At 43.9% G+C, this 18026-nt stretch overlaps 1 protein-coding gene across 1 annotated transcript in view; it reads left to right on the top strand.

Moving 5' to 3' along the window:
* Positions 1 to 18026, top strand: part of PEAK1 (pseudopodium enriched atypical kinase 1) — a 62360-nt gene that overhangs the window by 6047 nt on the left and 38287 nt on the right. The window contains 1 exon segment of the mRNA XM_015410376.1: positions 2227 to 2395. The gene's annotated coding sequence lies outside the window, so the exon portion shown is untranslated.

Here is an 18026-nt window from a genome sequence, read left to right on the forward strand (position 1 = left end):
TCGTGAGGGTCAGATAGAAATACTTTTAAAATAAAATAATTCTCTCCTAGAACTTTAAATATTTGGCATGTTTCATAATTTACATCATGGAATAGAATGTAGTACTCCTTTTGGGGAGGTGAAACTAGTCCACAGTTATTTAATCTAGTACTTGTGAATTTAGTCCAAAAAAAAGTTCCTAGCCCATAATCTAGGACTGAATGATGCATCTCAGGGAAAATACGTGCGATCCTTTGATCCTCTCACTTATTTTGTGTGTTCTAAAGATTTTGTAGCTGATGTATAAGTAAGGTGGAAAGGATGAGAGAACTAAGGTAGTTTTACCTCTTTTCCAGACAAGGCTGACCCAATAAAATTATCTTACTTGTTTTTGTATCTTTAATAATTTTCAGTGCATAGAAAAATGGGGTGGGGGGAGATAGAATGCTTTTTAACGATGCAAAATATTGTGAACTAGGGTTGTCAGCTGTGGGTTGGGAGATACCTGGAGATTTGGGGGGGGTGGTTTGGAGAGGGGAAGGACCTCAATGGGGTATAATGCCATAGAGTCCACCTTCCAAAGTGACTATTCGCCCCAGGTGAACTGACCTCTGTTGCCCTGGAGAGCAGTTGAAATCCCAGGAGGTTGGCACCCATTTGTGAACACAGATTCAGAGTGAAATGCTGACAGATAATACTTGTGGGATGTTGGGAAAGAAAGTGAAACAAGGTGGAAATAATGCAACACAGCCAGATGCACAAGTTAGTAGGGTTTTTCTTAATGAGTTCTTAAGAGGACTGTCTAACAATGTGACTTTCTCAGGCCTTTATCTGGAATAGGGTAGTCAAATTAACAGAACGGAGCAGCTTTTTATTCGTATATCTCTCACGGCTTTTAAGAATTGAGAAAGAAGAGGAAGGGACTCTTGAGATTATGCCGTAAGGCTGTTCAGGCTGATGCTGATATTACAGCACCTCCATAAACTTTACATATAAAGAAAATAAGACGTGCTCCCTGACCTCTGATTTGCAACCTCAGTACAGTGAGGCACACAATGGTAGGGAGTGGAGAGAACAAGTAAATGTGTGAGGTCTATTAAAATGCAGCAAAAATTTCAGTTGTTTTGTTCCTTCCAATAATACATCTAAGACAGCTGTCTAGAGACAGCAGATGGGGACATAGATTAAAAACAAGACCGGGTAGATGAGTGGGAGCAAGAGAAGGAAAACCTTTAATGTGGACAGAAGAAATGGAATGAGAATGAAGAGATTCCATACAAAGAGAAGAGGATTAACATGATAGTTACAAATAAAAACAAATTAGCAAAAGGTAACTTTTATAGATGATACAAAGGCGAACACGAACAAGGTTTAGCAGCAGAGTTGGATATAGAGGAGGAAAGAAGAATCAGAAAAAGAATAGCTTGATTATCAATCTATCAACCTTTATTGGCATAACCTACAGAGCATGCAACTCAGTTTGCAAAGAATACTGAACATCTTCTTAAAACTTCATACAAAAATTTTGCAACAGTTTCAGTTATTACATGGTTCTGGGTTGTCAACAAAAAGTAAATCTTACTTTTATCAGGTTTCCCTGAAAACTTTCTCAGCCAAGGCTCAATGAATGTGAGGCGCAGGTCCGAGTAGAAAGTATATGAGAGAAACACGTGTTCTAGAGTTTTATCTCCCGCTTAGTGCAAGAGCACAATCTACTGTCTAATGGGATTTTTTTGGAATCTCCCATATAATACTGCTGATGGCAGCACATTAAACCAGGCTGACATATATGCTCTGCATTGCCCTGGGATCATTAAACAGGTTAGATATTCAGCCCTATGCCCAGAAGGTAAAAACCCCAAATTGAGGGGTGAGCATCTACTTTTTGCAAGGCTCTCCAGAACCTGCCTCTCAATGCCAACCAGTCTTTGCCTAATCAGGCTAAAAGCTGACTTTTCGGTGTGCAGAGATAGATCTCCAATGTTAAACCCAATTGATTTGATTTTTTCTTCTATATGGCAAAGCCACGTAGAAGACTGGGACTCTATTAACATGTGAGCAATGAGACTATTGTCATCTCTTTTAAAAAGTAGATGTAACCAAAATTTAATGGTGATAATATAGCTCGATTACATAAGAGGGACTGAGAGTGAGAAGGAAGATTGGACCGGGTGCGGGGGGACAGAAGTTCAGTTTGTTAGAACTGGGTTTTACATCATAATTACAGTTCAGTTTTTTCTTTTTCAGAAAGCATTCCTTGGCTGACCTGTTGACAAATGAAGAAAACGGCTCTGGCTGGGATCACTCAGGCGTGCTCCAACTTTTCAAGTGGATTTAGTGCCCGCTGTATCAGAAGGTCTTATAAAACGACCTGTTGGCACAGGGATGCATACCGCTCCTGCCTCCAACTTTAATGGTAACCTTTTCTTAATTCTTGCATTCCCTTATTTACTTTCCCACTCCAGTCTCCTAAAATAACCCATACAGATTGTACAGGATTTTCTTCTTTATGCTAGTTAGGTTTTAAATATATAAATCTTAGAGCTGCTAAATCAGTGTTTAAGCAACTTGTATTTAGCTTTGCGATTGACTCTGTTGCTTCAGGAAAATTAAAATAAAATTAAAAGAAAGGTACTAATCTGCAGCCTAGATTTAACTTTATGCTTCCAGCTCTGTATCTTCTAGCAGCTGCCTCCAGCTCTTTTTTCCTTGTATCTCTTGATCCAGATCACTAAACAGTCTTAGAATGCTCTTTCTGTGTGATGCAATGACCAACTAAACCATGAGCTTGTTGGCAATGCTAGCTTACAGTCCTTTAAGCATTCATTATTGCATCTGCTTTGGCTGCCTGTGATGTACTTCTAACACATATTCTTAACATCCACATATGCCTTAGAATTTTAGGATTAAGAAGCTGTTTTATTAAACCTAACCTAAAATGATTGTTTATTTAACCTAACCTAAAACAGAAAATGTTCTCTCTCTCCCAAAATACTAGAACTCGAGGGCATCCAGTGAAGGTGATGGATAGTAGGTTCAGGACAGACAAAAGGAAATACTTCTTTACACAGGGAATGATTAAAATGGTGGAATTTGCTGCCAGAAGATATAGTGATGAGCACAGGAATAAATGGCTTGAAAAGGGGATTAGACAGATTCATGGAGGATAGATCTGCCAAAGGCTACTAACCATGTTGACTGAGGGGAACCTCCACATTCAGAGGCACTAGACCTCTGAATCCCAGAGCCAGAAGACAACCCCAGGGGAAGGCTTCAGCCTCTATGCCCTGTTGTTGACCATCTAGAGGGGAACTGCTTGGCCACTGTGTGAGACAGGATGCTGGACTAGATGGACCACTGGTCTGATCCAGCAGGGCTCTTCTTATGTTCTTACAGTTATGAAGAAAACTGAATTCTTTTGTCCTATCCTATGGGGATGATGTTGTACTGATGTTTTTGTTTTGTTTTGTTTATTTAATAACTTGCAGATGTAAACTCTGAGGTAGATTAAGTGCTGATTAGTCTAGACCACAGGAGATCTTCATATCTGGATATTCTTAAAGCACAGTGAATGAATAGGGTACCACTGTGATAAAGATTGCGTTGCATTTGTAAGATGGTTAAAACCATCAATTGCCCTTCTGAAAAGCTTTCAGGAGGGGAAAACTGGTTGGAATAAATGATGTGATAGCTCTTACATCTGTTCAGACTAAATTTTGACATTATACTAAATAGCAATAATGACAGAATGGATAAAAGACAGCAAAAACAGCTGTTTAAGGAAATTTCCTTGGCTAAATAAGACATCAGTAAAAGTAGGCGTTTGATCAAAGGAAATTGCTGGATGGTGTGATTTGGAAGGAGTTCCTCCTTGGTTTGAGAAGGGTCAGGGAGTGCGATTGGGCAGGGCTTTCTCAGCAGAAGATGCTTTATATGATCTGGACAGGAAATGCAAAAGGCTACTGTTCAGGCAAAGAGGGGGTTTTCTCTTGAGAACAACCAGAGGATGTTGTATGAGAAGGCATTCTTGGCTTTGGATACATACTTTACTTGGGTGGGTTCTCGCTGCCGGAGAACACATTTTTTCCTCTTGACTCACTGGGTGAAATCTGGAAGAGCGGTGCAACTTCTAAATTTGTGTTTGGTCAGAATAATGCCGTTATCAGGAAGGAAGTACATTTCTTTAAGAGGAAGGGAATTGATACCTTTTGGTGGTGCTAAGAACGATAGCTTGCATTTACATAGCACTTTTGGAGTGTTTGCCATTTTTTACACTTGTCAGTTCAGGAATCCCGAGATGCCACTGTCAGGTAGCTCTGTATCCCCCTGTTGCGGATGGGGACCAGGGCTGATAGTGAATTGCCTGCCTATGGTCGCCTCAGCAGTCTGTTACTAGACCACCTCATCACCAGTAGCAGAATGAATAATTCTGGGACTAAAATAATTCTGGAACTGATTAACAGCTCTGCAGGTTCACCTACACCAACCTTGGCGATGTTTGCTTCTGAAGATCATGGGTGGCTATTGGACCACCGTCGTAGTGTGGAGTTGTTGTTCTAGACTACCATTATAGAGGATTCTGTACAAAAGGCTCACAAAAGGTGGCCCAGTGAAAGACAGCATGCTGCAAACTGACTGCATCTTAATCATGGCTAAGAGACCGTGAGCTAGCCTTGGGAATATGCACTCCCCTTTACACCACCCTGGCCCGAGTAGCAAATTCCCCTCTCTCACCGTAAGAGAAATGTTGCCACAGCGTGTCACCCTCTCCACACTTAACACTAACCAGGATCTGAAAGAACGTTAAGTGGTGATGCCTTTCCCGGGTGGGGAGCTTGCTCCCGAGAAGGAGCGTTCCCACAGCAGGCTTGCAATCCCAGCACTGGCTGACTCTTAACTGCAGTGATCTCTTTACCAGCCACCAGAGAAGAGAGGCTGTCTGTTGAGTGTTCCGTGAGGCATCTTTGCCTACTAGCCAAAGCTGTTGTTGGCACTTACTGTGCATGTGTGCACGGGATAGAAAGAACTGACAGAGATAAATTGTTCTCCCTCTCAAAATACCAGAACTCGAGGGCATCCAATGAAGCTGATGGGCAGTAGATTCAGGACAGACAACAGGAAATACTTCTTTACACAGAGAGTGATTGAAATGTGGAATTCGCTGCCAGAGGGTGTAGTGATAGCCACATGCAGAGACAGCTTTAAAAGGGGGTTAGACAGATTCATGGAGGATAGATCTATTTGGTGGCTACTAGCCATAGTGACTGAGGGGAACTTCCATGTTCAGAGGCAGTCAACCTGTGAATCCCCGTGCCAGGAGGCAACATCGGGGGAAGGCATCGGCCTCTGTACCTGGTTGTTGGCCGTCCAGAGGAACTGGTTGGCCACTGCGTGAGACAGGATGCTCGACTAGATGGACTATCAGTCTGATCCAACAGGGCTCTTCTTACGTTCTTATCCTCCACGTTCAGAGGCGCTCAATCTGGGAATCTCAGTGCCAGGAGCAACATCAGGGGAAGGCCTCTGCCTCTATGCCTGGTTGTTTGAGCTCATTCCATCATCTGTCATCGCAATGAATTAAGAGGACATTTCCACTAGTGTTCCCTCCAAGCTGAGAGGGAGACAGGATGCTAGACTAGATGGACTATTGGTCCCATCCAACAGGGCCATTCTTGTGATTTTACGTGACTGAAGTGGATGCTTTCATAGTAGTAGTTTTCTGTCTTGAGAATATAAAATATAATACTACATTGCGGCGTTCTTTGAGAGAGTACGCTGTGGCATTTTGAGACAGCTGTCTTGGAAAATTTTCACTCAACTCCATGAAAGAAAATGTGCTGTCTTTGTCTGTCACTGAAAGCAGTCTGTTATACATACTTGAACCTGACAACCTAACACCGTAAAACTCAATTTATATATCATACCAAATCGCAGTTTACACTAATTACAGTTTAGAACCCTCTCTTTGGCTTGAGCTTCCTTTTGTGCAACCGTCAAGCGATCGTTTGGAGGTGCTTGACTGTTTCCTGTCACCTCTCCATGCTTAGTAGCACAAGTTCATCTCCATGGCACAGCAGCCTTTGGTGGTGGCGGAGTGGGGGAAAACAGAGGAATTGCCATAACTCTGGGTTAAGCGTGAGGTTCGGCAAGGTCTATATCGAGCCCATGAAAGAAGGAGCCAGCCACCAGACTTCTGCTGTATCTTGCTGGAGTTCAGTGTCACCTTTTGATCTTCCGACTACCCTTTCGTTGATGTGTTTTCATCCGTCTGCTACTTCAAGTAGCTTCGGGACTACAGCACTGAATATGGAGAAAGGGAGGATGTTGTAAGCCAATGTGGGTCCTCCTCATTGTTTCGTCCCCGGGAATTTGGCTGAGGGTTTGGAGGCTGTGGTGAGTTGGTTAAAGCAGAGTCGTTGAAACTGAATCCAGGTAAGACAGAGGTTCTGTGGCTGCGTGGGGGGGGGGAGTCACGGTTGGGTTGCCAACTCCCGACTCTTTGAGGGTGTGCCTCTGTCACCAGCACAGAGTGTCAAGAGCCTGGGCTTGATGCTGTATTCCTTCTTGTCTATGGAGGCCCAGGTTGTGAAGGTTGCCAAGCTGGCAATTTTTCCAGCTGCGCTGGGTTAGGCAACTGGCTCCCTACCTCTCTTGCCCCAACCTAGCCGCAGTAATCCATGCAGCGGTCACCTACCTTTGCGCCTGACCCGGAAGCTCCAACTGGTCCAGAACGCAGCCGTGGGGGTCTTTACCGGGACCCCTCAGACAGCACACCTTCAACCTGTGCTGCGTGAGCTGCACTGGCTTCCAGCAGAGCACTGGATCAGGTTCAAGGTTTTGGTCTTGACCTTCAAGGCCCTTAGTAGTCAGGGACCTACATACCTTTGGGACCGCCTCTCTCAGTATGCCCCTGGAAGAGCATAATGCTCAGGGAATAAGAACCTCCTGGTGGTGCTTGGCCCGAGAGAGATCCGGCTGTCCTCAACCAGGACGGGGGTTTTGCCACCCCTGGCCCCCGTCTGGTGGAACTCTCTGCTGGAAAACATCTGTGCCCTGCAGGAAATTACTCCCTTTCTGCAGGGCATGTAAGGCAGAGATGTTCTGCCAGGCATTTGGTTGAGGACAGCGACGGGACAGTATGACCTCTGGCACTCTCATATACTCTCCCCCCCCTCGCAACCCCCCCCCCGAAGGCTGGGGAGCTGAATTTTTCCCGCCATCTTGGACTGCATATTGTTTTATTTACTGATCTTTTTCTGGGTAGATGCAATGAACATGAAATTGAGCCAACTTCAGAGGACGGCGGAAGACAGGAGGGCCTGGAGGGAGCTGGTCCATGGGGTCGCGAAGAGTCGGACTCGACTGTGCGACTGAACAACAACAAATTCTGTTGTAAGCCGCCCTGAGCCCTACTTGTAGGGAAGGGGGGCGGCCCAGTAAATCTAAATAAATAAATAAATAAAAGTGGGGTATAAATGAAGTCAATTGTGTAAGTTTGGCTTCTCAAACTGAAGCGTGATCACTCTTTTTCACTCGGTGGATAATTTTGTTTCTGCTCTAAACTAAGTATGCACTCTAAACCTACAGGAGAAACCTTCACAAATGAAACCCCTTTCCAACTTCATCTGTGTTGAAATGCAGGAAGCATCTGAGAATGGATGTTCCAAAGTTCCCCCTTTTGTATCCTCGCAAATGTCTTCTGAGAATCTGGGCTGTTTGTTCCTTTATATGATCCACTTCTCCAATTCAGTAACCTTTGTTTTTTAAAAAAGGTACTTTGTAGCATGCTGAGATGGAAGTTGTCGTTAGTTCTCCAAACAAACATTTTCCTTAGCACTTTTGAAGCCCTATTGAGGATGATTTAAATGTCAACAGTAATTATTCTGTGTATTTATTTTTTTACGAGGAAAACACAAGCGTGCAGGCTAGGTTGTTGCAACAGTAAATGTTTTGATGAGCTGTTGATACCTAGCTGCTGGGAAAGGCTTACTCAGACACAAGGAAACACATTTTTTGATCCACTCTGTGGCATGCTGTCCCTCTCTCTTTGGGGGTTTAACGTCATCTGGAAAGCAGAAATCAGCAGTTTGTTCAGAATGTAGAGAACCAAAGAAATAGAACATGAACAACAAAAAGAAAAAATTCTTGTCCACTTCTAGAATGTGGAAAGGAAACGGGAGGAACAGCGGGAGGATCTTTTTTTGGGGGGGGGGGACCCATCTAAATATGAGCCAAATTAGATACTTTTTGCACTTGCTTACGAGTGCATTCAAGCATCCCCTGCAGCCACACAACAGTTGTGGGGAACTGCTCCTTCAGAAAAAACGAGAGTCCCAGTGGGCTTGGGATGGCACTGTGGGGTAAGGAGGGGCTTCTGCCTCCCCCCCCCCCCCCCCCCCCGAGCAGTTTTCTCAAGCAAAGGCAAACGGGGGAGTTATTTTGCCAGATTTTCTGTTCTGCAGGCACAGATACTCCTGGTGGAGCAGAAAAATTGTCGAAATAACTCCTAAACCATGGGGTTTTGCTCAAGAAAACAGGTGAGAGAGGCAGGAGTGCTTCCTCCCTTCACGGTGGTGTTCTGAACCCATTTGGGCTTCTTTCTTTCTTTTCTTTTCTTTTCTTTCTTCCGAGACAACCTTCCCCACAGCTGCTGTGTGGCTGCAGGGAACCCTTGAATGCACTTGTATCCCAGGGAACCCTTAAATGCACTTGTATCCAAGTGTAAAAAAGTAATGTCTAATCTGGCTCACAGTAGCAGTGTTCAAAATGCATGGAAGGGGGCTGTGACTGAACTATAAATGCTTTAGAATTTGATCCAGGTGTGGCTGGATGGGATACCACATGGCCCTGCAGGAGGGACCAGTCCATGCTAGCGCTCTCCCTCGGGAGGTGGGGTTCCTTTACCATGAGGGAGGGGATTCCTTGGTTCATTCCTTCAGCCACAGCCCAGTTCCTTTGCTCTTGAGGACAAAGCACACTTTGACACGGGGCGACTGACATACAACACCTTAAAGCTTCTTAAATTCACACGCCTAAAGTTAATACAGTGACCGTGACCAGCAAGAGATTATCTGTGAGAGACTGCAACACGAGGCAAAACTACATAATTTGGACTTAATTGACTGTACCTCATGAACATCTTAAATTTACCAGCGCAGTTAATGCAAGTGTTTTCTTTGCCCACTCTCCTGGAAAAAGATTTTAATTCTCGCTAGGCTGAGAGACGTAAGGGCCATTTGACAGTGTTTGTCTTTTCTGTGCAATGTAATTGTTTTTATAATCTCTCACTCATAAAATAGCCAGGAGTCGCTGGATGCCAGTATCAGTTTTTCATCTAATATCTGAGTGCAGTGCAGAAGCAGACTGCAACAGGACTCTGCATCGTGTCCTAGCATCTTTTCCTTATTTTTTTTTAACATCTAGCCTAAAGAAGACTTCTGGAGGGCTTTAAAGGTTGCACACAGCTGTGTGTCATTTGGTTGGAGTCAGTTTGGGGTAGTGGTTAGGAGCACGGATTGGATTTATATCCTGCCCTTCACTACTTGAAGGAGTCTCAGAGCGGCTCACAAACTCCTTTCCCTTCCCCTCCCCACAACAGACTCCCTGTGAGGTAGGTGGGGCTGAGAGAGCTCTTGACAGAAACTGCTCTTTTTCAAGGACAGCTCTTATCAGAACTACGGCTTGCCCAAGGTCATCCAGCAGGTGCAAGAGGAGGAGTGGGGAATCAAACCCGGTTCTCCCAGATTACACGCACTTAACTGGCTCTATCACAGCTCAAAAACAGAGCTGGGTCCAAGAAACTCACAGAGTTCCTCTCTTAGAATTGGGAATATCCTCTTTTTAATGGCTTTTCACTGTAGAAAGAGATCAAAGAATAAATGTTCCTGGGATTTTGATTATCTAATTAAACAAAAGGTAGACCTGGGGGGCACCTGGTTGTAATAACAAGAACATTCTTTTAATCACTATATCCTCTGGATCTATATCATTCAAATTCCTTTTGTCTTCACTCTTCTGCAGCTTTTTGCTTTCTAATGAATGCATCATTTGTTTTATCCCCTGCTCAAAGGGGGGGAAATCGTATCCTACATCTTGATAGGAATGTAATTCTCCTTAAAAACAAAAAACCCACCAACTGCTTCTGTCTACATTTCCAGTGAGGCTAATTATGGCAACTGCTGATAGATATTCTGGGCTGACAAAGGCACAATCCCCATTACCAGTCTTTACAATGAACACAAAAAAAATTGTGTAAAAAGGAAGCAGTAAAAACTGTGTTAAGAATAAAAATTGTGTATGCAGTTGCTATAGAAACCAACCAGCCGCACATTCCGGCCTAGGATGTGTATGCTGAAGTCTTGACAGTATCGTAAATCAGAAAGTGTACATTGACTCTTTTCCTCTAATTATGAAGTGGTTCGCTGGTTGTTGTATGCAGTGGGCTTCTGGTTAGGCACATCCCAAAGTACTGTTATGTTTCTATCTCGCCTTTCTTCCTTTCTGGTGTACGTAGGATTTCCAGGACGTCTCTCATCCAAGCACCAGCCAGACTCGGCATCTGTGTTTCCAATGAGCTCACAGCTGTCTGGTTGGATTCATTCTGAGTTTTACTTCCGTTTTATTCCACTGCCCACCTCTTTTCATTGCAGAACTCGTGACAGATTTATGTTTCAAATACAGACTTTTAAATCAGCAACTCATCTGGAAGAGCTACCACTGGAAATCTTTGGCCAGCAAACATTTCCATCAGAGTTGTGATGTGGCCACAACTGGAGGGGTTGTCGGATGCGGCAGGACTGAGGCTGGAAAATTGGGAAGGAAAGTTTCTGAGAACACATTCGTGTTTTACCTGACATATTGTAGTTGACTACACATGTTCATGAGAAAAAATGCAACTAATTCCATTGCTATGAAAGGCCTAGAGGATTATTTTATAAAAAGTAAAGCTACTAATATACTGGTAGGAGCACCATTGAGTGTTGAGCTGAATGCAGAGATTTGCGTAATCGTTTTTTCCTTTGCTAGATTTGTAAGGATTTATTTTTCCTGGTTGTTTCTGTTTTCAGGACATCTACCAAGTGCTGCCTACTTCCAGACACGGGACATACTTATAGGTATAATAGTTCATTAGTCAGTATTTCAGGAGCTGCGTTTTAACCACTGGAAACGAAACCTGAACCGGGATAGGTACACTAGTGGCATTATATAGACTCAGTGGGGAAAAGGCTCAAGAGTCCTAGAAATAATTAACAGATTTACTCCTGTATGCTTTCTAATGTAAAATCGTGTGTGCCTTTTTTTAAGTAATGGCCCAGAGTACCTACCCATTCTATGGTTTCGGTCAAGTATTGAAGCACTTTTCTCTGTCATTCCATGTGGTATTCCACATGCCCTGCCCGGACAGCCCAGGCTCGCCCAATCGTGTCAGATCTTGGAAGCTAATCAGGGTCGGCCCTAGGTAGTATTTGGATGGGAGACCACCAAGGAATACCAGGGTTGTGGCGTGGGAGAAGACACAAGCAAACCACCTCTTAATGTCTCTTGCCTTGAAAACACCACAGGATCACCATAAATCAGCTGTGACTTGACAGCACTTTCCCACCACCATTTGCTTGTTACGAACTTGTTAGCTTTGCTCTATGAAAATATTACATATAATAGAGCTATGGATTTAATCTGTGATGTAATGTTGGTTTCCTAAAGTACTTTTGGTTGAAAAGTACAAGAATGCAAAAATGATTGCACTATACAACTTTATCCCTATGTTTCCACGCGATTTAGCGTTCTCTAGGCCTTCTCTAGATATAGTCCAGTATATCCAGGCACAAAGCAGGTGACCTGTGTCCTTGAAACCTTTTGGGCTTTTGTGTGGAAATCAGTGCTCCCTCTTAGCTGTGGAGCCTTGTGGGCAGAAATTTTACTTTGTGAGCTCCTGGCATTAAAGTTGTGAGTGTGCAATTTGGCTACTGCATAAATTAGTTTGCTCTGGAGCCCTCCTTCCTGAGCTAAGACAAAAATACGTGAGCTGGAGGGTAAAAAACTGTGAGCTGGCTCACACTAAGCTTGGAGGGAACACTAGTGGAAATGTCCTCTTAATTCATTGCGATGACAGATGATGGAATGAGCTCATAACCAGTGTTCCCGCTAAGCTGAGTGAGTGTGAGCTAGCTCACAGTTTTTTAGCCTCCGGCTCATGCATTTTTGTCTTAGCTCAGGAAGGACGGCTCCAGAGCAAACTGATTTATGCAGTAGCCAAATTGCTTGCTCACATCTTTAATGCTAGTAGCTCATGAAGTAGAATTTTTGCTCACAAGACTGCACAGCTTAGAGGGAACATTGCTCATAACCCACCAGCAACTGCATTTGATCCACAAGCCACACATCTCTATGACCATCATAAACTGGTACGTAGCTATGGTGGAGCTATAGGGGGCTCTGCCCCTTCCTTAAAGGGCCTCTGCTTCTTAAAGCCCAGTCTTCTTCCCAAAAGCATTTAAAGGGCTCTTTTAAATGCTTTTGAGAAGAAGCAGGGGTGGCGTCCCTTTCCCTCCTCAAGATTTAAAGGTCCCTCCAGCTGACTGGTGAGCCACGTGCTCCCCCAGATCAGCAGAAGGGCCCTTTAAATCTTGCAGGAGGGGAGGGAGAGGGGCGTGTGCCACCCCCATGTTTATGGCAAATAATGGCAGTCCCACCAGGAAAAAAAATTGCCCCACAAGCCACAAAATCCTGGCTGTGGGCCTGATTATAAATGTATGGGAGCCTGAGAGAACTGGAGACATGACTGTTTCTTTCAAAGACTCTCTGTCATCTCCGCAAGGAGGAGAAGACCATGGTGGAATCTAACTTGGCGTTCTGTCTCTAACAGCATCAGCCAGAAACCTCTAAAAGCTGACAAAGGAGGGTATGACAAAGCTCGGCCATCAATATACTCAGAAGTGTATTCCTTCCAAACATGGGCCGGTATCTTCAAATTACCACTGCCATAAAATGGTATGGTTGTGCTGAGTCTCCTGCCCTTACGATAATTTAACTGCAATAGTTTTGTAGAGCTAATTGCACAAAGATCAGCCATAAGTATTTTTAGCGGATTGACATTTGGTCTCTTTACTGGAATCAAATTCATTTTTCCCTTGTCTAGTGTAATTTTCTCATTGATCCAGCGCCGCTATAATTCTTTTGTACATGGGACATCAGTTCTTGTCTTTTTCAATTCCTCTCGCGTATTGTATCTTTTGGCTTCCTGCCTTTGAGAGGTATGCTCTCAGTGTATTGATTCCATTGTTCCAGAAATATACCTGAACGTTTCATAACTGTGTGTTTTTGAGCAGAAGAAAAAATAGCATTGCTACGAGTCTACAGTTGGGTATATTAGAAGAGAAGGATTTCAAGTAATGCAGCTTTCAGTTGAACCTTAACAAAACAATTGGAACAGGTATATACTTTTAAGCGCTGCGCATTTCCCACAAAGAAGGCACTTCTGTTTAGGAAAAAAGCATGAAGACTACAATCCCTTCAGTTTTCAGGGGAAGCATCTGCTTAGGATGCAGTATGTGCACAGGAGCCAATCACAGCTCTTAAGCCAAAGGTCCATCTAGTCCAGCAGCATTTTTCTGATCGTAACCAGCTAGATGTTTCTGGGAGATCACAAGCAGGCTGTGAAGGCAATAGCTGTCCCCAGCAATCTGTTATTCAGGGACCATCTTTTCTCTTATGCAGGGAGAGTCTGCTTAGCTCTCCTAATAACTCTTGATAAGACCTGGTCTCCATAAATGGGCCCAGACCTTTTTAGAACCATCTATATATCTAATAGCCAAGTTGCCCCCTCCGTGCGTATACCTAAATCCGCACATCGGGGGCACTTAGGGGGCAGAGAGATTTTCCTGCACACTTGAAGCAGTCCCCAGGTGTGCAGGAAAATCTAAAAAGTTGAAAAAATATACGAGGGATATTTAAATCCCTCCAAAAGTAAGTGTTCCCTGTGCATGCGCAGAGAACGCTCTGGTCGTTGGGGGAGGGAGGCTCGGCAGGCCTGGCGGTTGGGAGCCGCTCAGGAGGAGTGGGGAATCAAAACCTTGCCGCTGGTGCTCGGGTGGGGAGTGGGAGAAGGCTCAGCAGGCCCACGCGGCTCACCACTGGTGCAGGGTGGCGGGGGAGAAGGATTGGCGGGCGCGGGCCTTGCCGTCTGCGGGGGGGGGAGGCTCACCTGCGGCTTCTTCCTCCTCCATATGGAGCTGCTTGTCCCCCCCAGCGCGAGTATCGCAGGTCCCCGCTTCTTGTCTAACCTAATGGTCATTATTACATCTTGGCATACGTTTTGTAAATGGGTTGTATAAGAAGTACTTTTTTATTAATCGTGGCCCTTCTTATTGCTTGTAGGTTTTATTGGATGCCCCCAAGTTGTTGGTAGTATGACAATGTTTTCCTTATTCCTTTTCATAATTTTATTAATTTTAAACTATCCCTTTTTCTAAATTAAGAAGACGAGGAGGAGGAGATTGGATTTATACCCTGCCCTTCACTACCCAAAGGAGTCTCAGAGTGGCTTACAAACTCCTTTCCCTCCCCCTCCCCACAACAGACACCCTGTGAGGTAGGTGGGGCTGAGAGAGCTCTGATAGAAACATCTCTTTTTCAAGAACAGCTGTGCCAGAACTATGGCTTGCTCGAAGTCATCCAGCAGGTGCAAGTGGAGGAGTGGGGAATCAAAACCAGTTCTCCCAGATTAGAGTCCATGCACTTAACCACTACACCAAAATCATTCCTATGGACTGTGTTCCCGTCCCTACAGCACTTCAGTTCTTTTCTGTACCCTTTCCAGCTTTCTCTGGTCTTTTTGAGATGTGTGCCTGAACCAGGCATTGCATATAATGAGGCTGGATCATGGATTTGGGTATTGACTGCTTTGGTTTCAATTACTTTTATAATAATCTCTCACATGGAATTGCATCTTTTCACCACTGCTGCCCACACAGTTAATGTGTTTGGTGAGCTTTCTATTGCAACCATCTTCCTGGGTGGTTACAGCAAGTTGAGACCTCCTCAGAATATATCTAAAGTAAGGTTGGGTTTGTTTGTATAGCTAATATGCATGATTTCATGTTTACAAAATTGCGGAAGGACTCCTGGCACACAGTTCTCAGACTTTCCCAGGCATACAGGTGCTTTTGTAATAGTATTTGATGCTGTCCTGGGAAATAATATTTGAAGAACCCTTGAGCATCTGACATTGGGTGGGGCAAGAGAAATACTGCCATTGAATCAGACCTCCATTAAAAACAAAACAGTTACTATGGTCATAGCAAATCCCAGATTGTAATGTTAGTTCTGCTAAGTAAACTAAAAGAGTTTCTAGATGGGTAGCTGTTTTAGTTTCTCTGTACCAGTAGAAAAGAGCAAGAGTCTAGTAGCACCTTAAGACTAACAAAATTAGTGGTAGGGTGTGAAGGTGTGAGCTTTCATGAGTCTGAAGAAGTGACCAGTGACTCAGGAGAGCTCCTACCCTGCCGCAAATTTTGTTAGTCTTTAAGGTGCTATTGGATTCTTGCTCTTGTGTACTGCTGCAGACAGACTAACTTGCCGCGGCAGCCCATCTTGATCTATGTCCATGGAAGGCACCACATTTGGCCGTACAGAAGGGAAATCCATCAACCTTGTGAAGAAATCTGGGTATCTGAAGTGAGCAGTGACTCATGAAAGCTCATACCCTGCCACAAATGTTGTTAGACTTCAAGGTGCTACTGGATTCTTACTCTTTTCTGCTCTCACAGAGTAGCTAGCTAGCTAGAGCTTGAGAGAGAGAGAGATCTCTCTCCGATTTCTCCCCACGGAGGACTACATCTCGGATGCACTTTGATTCCACTTAGAAGTGTTCTTTGCTTGAAGGCTGCCTCCTCTTCAATGTGTTTCGTTGGAGAATAAGTTTTGCCTAAATAATTCATTGCAGATACAGTTTGTGTATTTATTGTTTCTGAGGCCATTACTGTAGTCATGCTAATCAGGGTCTGCCAGAACAATGCCTGTACTTTGTAACGAAATCCTGTAATTAGTATATCAGTATCTAAAGCCAAGTACCTTTTTTCCACTTGCTTTCCCTTTCTTCTCCCAAGCTATTACGGTTCTTAAATGCAGGAGTGTGACTGGCATGTAAAGAATGTGTTCTTTCACCACCCAAGGCTGCCAAAGCGAAGAGGGAAGCAACACTGGGATATAAAAGTAAATCATTTTGTGATTATTCATAAGGAAAAAATACTCTGTTCATCAAAGCCAAAAATACAATTGGAATTGTTATGCAAATACTTTCACTTATTCTACTCGGGGAAAGAACTTTTACTCTGTCATATTAGAAATACAAATTAGGGTTTGAATTATCAGAGGCCTGGCTTTACTAAGTAATAAGCTGTTGTCCTGGGAATAAGCACGGCCCAGTTAGGTTTTCCCTACCATAGCAATTGTTTCTCCTTTAGGAAAACTGAGACTCAGGAGGATTCTGTCACTGTTTTTGATATCTCCTTGCAATGCCAGTCAGTAACTGAAAAAAAATTATAAGAAAGAAGTATAGGAGTGTTTCTGTCCAGCCTTGGTCCCCTAAATGTGTTAGGTTTAAACAAGCCATAGAAAGGTAATAAGACTATTTACCTTGAGATGAGACAACTCAGCAGGTCTCAATGATCTGATACCTCCTGTTCTTTCTAGTTACTAATATACCTTGAAGAATGAGCTTTTTATGGTTTTCTGTGACACTTTTCAATGTACAAATTGTTTTACAAGAGACTGTTCTCTGTTAGGTGAGTGCTTTTTCCTTTCAGTCAAGGGGCAGCCGCATTTCAGTCTTCTGTCCCAACCAGTGGGAGGCACCCTCCTGCTCCATCCCTTTTCCTGCCTTGAATAGGTCATGCTGGCATTTGACTTTAAGATGCTATGCTGTGTATATAGCCAATTGAGAATTTGCATATGGGATCCCATACTCTTTTGGTTTTACCACCTCTATCAGATGGTAGGTTTTCAGGCAAGTAACTAGGGAAAAATGTCTTCACCTTGTCTCAGGTGTGAGGTATGTGCACTTGCATACACAACACTTTTGTTGTTCAGTTGCACAGTCGAGTCCGACTCTTTGCAACCCCAAGGGCCCCATCACGCCAGGCCCTCCTGTCTTCCGTTGTGCTCTGACCACTTTCAAAGTGACCCAAAGAACTCTCCCATCCCCAGGTTCAGCCCATAATGACAAACAATGGCTTGTCTATCATACACAACGCACCCCACTGGAAATCCAAGGCGACTGTGTTTGGATGCCATGTATTTTGTCATCTGTTGCAAACAGCATCTCAAAAACTAATTTAACCTTCCCCCCCCCCCTTTTCTTAGAAACCATTATGTATTTGCAACTCTTACTGCTTTTTCTTTGTCTGAGTGCACTTGAACATTCTGGTCTTCTACACTTTGACATAACAATCAAGTGATGGCTAGCTTTCAGACTTGTAATTTTCCAGCCTAAGCAGTACCCACTTAATTAGTAGTGAAGGAGCTCACTGATTGCGTGTATAGCTGTGAGGGTCTTGCTTAAATGCGCCAAAGTATAGCCACCAGGCTCTACAGGCAAGTCGTTTCCATGGGTATTGGCATGTTATCATATAGTACTCCAGTATCTTGTAACTCTGTCTCTTCAAAGTAGCTGGCCTCATTTCCACATAGTTCATGCATAACAACAAGCCATCATTTATCATTATGGGCTGAACCTGGGGGTGGGGGAGTTCTTTGGGTCACTTTGAAAGTGGTTTGGGAAAGGCATTACTTCCTGTAGGGGCAGGCATAGTTCCTTTGTCTCATTAGCACCCCTGGTCAAAACTGGTTTTAGACATAATTCAGAAACCTGCCAGATCTGGTTATCAAAGGCAACCATGGGGCAAGTGCATGCGCAGCAAGCAGCAGTCTTTCCCCCAAGCTTTCAACTTCCTGGAAGAAATTGCCCATCCATCTCCATTGTACAATACTTTTCCTTCCTTTGCTCTCCTACTATTGGTCCATCCAACCTAATACTGTTTAATCAACTA

Source organism: Gekko japonicus, unplaced genomic scaffold, assembly GCF_001447785.1.
Source record: "Gekko japonicus isolate JY-2015 unplaced genomic scaffold, Gekko_japonicus_V1.1 scaffold1765, whole genome shotgun sequence".
Taxonomy (NCBI): Eukaryota; Metazoa; Chordata; class Lepidosauria; order Squamata; family Gekkonidae; genus Gekko; species Gekko japonicus.